We start from the raw sequence: 3,648 nt of genomic DNA, 5'->3' as shown, positions 1-3,648 counted from the left end.
TGGGCCAGGTTTCCGGGGGCATGCATGTTTTAATTTTAAAAAAATGGAGGGGTGCACACAGGACCCTTCTTCAAGGGCTTAAAAATGCCCCGGGGACCACCACCACCTCCTCAGGGCTATTCTTATAGAAAGCAGGGGCAACAAATACTCCCCCGGGCCCTGGAGACCACCACCTCCCCAGGGCTACAAATAAAATGCTTAGGGGTGACTGCACGGACACGCCCGCCCCAGAACCCTGGGGAACACCACCTCCCCTGGTCAATAAATAAATTGACTCGGGAAGGCCTCATAGACCCCGCTGCACCCCAGGGATCACCATCTCCCTCGGGTGACATATGCAAATAGAAAGGGGGGCTGCCATACATGGACCCGGGGACCACCACCCCAGACCCCCAGAGCCAGCTCCTGCTATGTCCCAGGGTGCTTGTTTCTTGGTAAACTACTCCTTAGAGTTAACTTGAGTTTATTACTATAGCTCGTGTAGAGTCAGTATATCTATCTATCTATCTATCGATCGATCGATCGATCGATCGATAGATAGATAGATAGATAGATAGATAGATAGATAGATAGATAGATAGATAGATAGATAGATATACAATAGTTTTGGCGCTATCACTGTTCATTTATTCCTATGGAAAAACGAATGGGGGAAAACTGTTTTGGGACCCCTCCCCTTTTCTCGCTCGCCTCCCCAAACCCCTCTCCCCCGCATGCGGATCACCCTTAAACTCTCCAGATAGCAGCTCAATTGAGCGTCGTATTTTCTTGGAAAATTTTGTGAAGATTCATCAAGCAGTGGTAAAGTTATTAGAAAAAAAACACAATTTCTATAGAAACTTGGTCCTAACTAAAACTACCTAGTGGCGACTGCCACAGGGGTTGCCCAGACAACAAGCCAGCCAAAACTTTGGAGCAAGGCAAGTATGTGTAAATACTGAGAAAAAACCCATACAAGTAAAAAACATCAAGCTGTATTCACTGTCACGCCTGCCAGTTATCTCCCTTTCATAAACAACCTAGAATGTCTGCCTCCTATTTCCTACACAACCATATCACATCCATGGTAAAAAATAGAAAAGAAAAAACATGAATTTAGTATTTTAGTGTAGATGTGGTGACAATAACCAGAATTGGTCAACAATTAACATACATTTTTTATTATTGATATAAATGTATGTTTATACATCAATGTATGTATTTAGTTACAAAACTCACAGAAGACGCCTCAAACATTTTCACCTATATAGGTACTCAGCTACATGAACCATTGTAACACATCAATACACACTGTGTTAAGATACAGAGAAAAAGTTGCACAAACCAGTCCACAAACAGCAACACAAACCTGGTCTCACAGAAACACGTAAATTAGAATACAACATGTCACAAAGCCATCTGTACTCTGTGACACAAACCTGTTTAAGTGGAATATTTAAGGAGAGTAGAGGTGAGGCTACTAATTTTACATCAAAACATGAGCACCTATTATATGAAGTTCCATTTAACACTAACACCTCCACAACAAACAGCATCGCAAAGCAGAACTGCAATGTTAAGACTATAAAATAAACCCCTCTGTATTGAAACATCCTCATGTTTGCTGCTTCCCTTTAGAGAACAACCTTTTTTTCCTAATGTCTCTCTACCTGGTTTTATTTACACTGTTTTTTTTTCTTTCTGGTGTTCATCTTACCTTGGTGATTTAACTCTCCTTATTTTGTACCCCCACCTCTTTCCTCATCCAGGTGTGTCATTCTGTAGGCTCTGGGCTTTGTGGGTGGTTGGTCTCACCTTCAGGTGGCGAACATTTTTGGACTGTCCAACTCCCTTTTATGAACTCTCTTTCTGGTGGCATGCATACCAGCCAATAAGCCCTGCAGGTACAACAGTGACTGCACTTGTCTGTGGCATCTATCTGTGCCCATGAACATTTCACATTTCCTGTGGTGGCCATTTGTGCCAGAGAAGCCAGACTTTCATGATGTGCTGAACCCCAGACCACCACATAGGATTCTACAGGTCTTAACTGGGTAACGATTACAGCAGCTCTTTTCTCATTGGTCCTTTCAGTCCTGTCGATATCACTCCGCACAGACCTGCACTTTGTGTTGCAAGAAAGTAAAAAGGGACTATTGGGTTCTTGTTTAACCTCTCTGTCCCACTACCTGTTCTTCTTAAGGATTTCTTACTTTCTTGCTTGCTTTGAATTTAAATAATGACAACAGTCCTTTTTCTATAAACTTTGAAGTGGAGTCTACATTTGATTACTAAAGGAATCAAAGGATTACTGAAGGAAAGTAGTGATAATGACAACATTTAGGACAAAGCCCTTGTGATCATTGTCCATCTAACAATGGAGACATCATATCCCACAAAAGAAGTAGCCCCCGAATTAAACAAAGGAATGCAAGAGGCTTTCAGATGGCTAGGCAGAGCAGCCCTGGAGGCACCTGCTTCATTCATGTTTAACAGAATCAGTTTGCTAACACGCCGCTGGGTGGTTGTGCACAGGAAAACAACAGCCACCAGTCTGGTGGAGTCCAAGTTTTAAGTGTAGGCACTGTCAGAAGCCCCAACATAGTGATAAGCTGCAGACATGTAAGTCCAGTGCTTTTCAAAAGGTTAGTGCTCAGAGAGCCAGGGAATCCCCATCTTAGGAGGTACTTGACAAAGTTTGCTAAAGTCGGTACTTCTCAAAGCGGACATAGAGGTTTTCTCCAATGAGGCTCACAAATCTCATCTTCTGCTGCCTGTTAATGTGTGGTTGAAGGGAACTCCCATCTACCCTCATTCTAAAGATGTCCAATTTTTTCACTGTATTTATTTTATTTCATGGTAGTTTGTATGGCTCTAACGGCCGCAATCAAGCTACTTCAGAGTGCCACAAAAAGTGTGTACTCTACAGGCGGTAGAAAAGAAGGGAGGGAGCAGAAGGCAGCAAGAGGGCACAGACAAGAACATTCACTGCATGCAAGGAGTCTTCCAGTTCCTGGAAGAGGAGGATTGCAGAAGTTTCACTGATGATAAAACAGCTGTGAGACCCCATAGAGGATGGCAGTGAATGGCAAAGGTAATAATGGCCATTCCCTACCCTGGACTACTCTTGGCAATCTTGATTTGAGAGCCCAAGTGATTCTTTTGTGAGATCAGAGAAGGTCAGGTTAATAGGAATGTCTTCAGATCTTTTCTAAACTTGAGCTGGTCTTCAGCTCACATTTCACCCAGAGATACCCTAGATCAAAGGGACAGAGAGCTTTATGTGAATGGTATTTGACTCCCTTGTCACTCGGAGGTGTTCAGCACCCTAGATCTTGGAAACAGTCACATATGCATCAAGAGGCCAGTTATGCAAAGAATTGGCTGTGGAAGCCTTTTCTTACGTCTCCACAGAATGCAATAAAAGTTGAGTGCCGTACTCCAACCTTTTTGAGAAGTGCATGTCGAGTCCAAAGCAGACTCGAACATAGTTTTCTTCCCTTAGGAACTGCGGAGGGCCTGGACAACTCGCTCAGGCACTGCCAGGATTTCCTACTTTATTTTACAAGTGCTCTAATCGCTTCCCTGGAGAAGGGGCAGTCAATGTACAATGGCTGAGTGTTGCCACAATGAGAGACAGGAGCAACAGTGACTTGCTTGCTCGGCAAC

This window comes from Pleurodeles waltl, chromosome 7 (assembly GCF_031143425.1).
Source record: "Pleurodeles waltl isolate 20211129_DDA chromosome 7, aPleWal1.hap1.20221129, whole genome shotgun sequence".
NCBI classification, from domain to species: domain Eukaryota; kingdom Metazoa; phylum Chordata; class Amphibia; order Caudata; family Salamandridae; genus Pleurodeles; species Pleurodeles waltl.
This window is presented reverse-complemented; position numbering follows the sequence as displayed.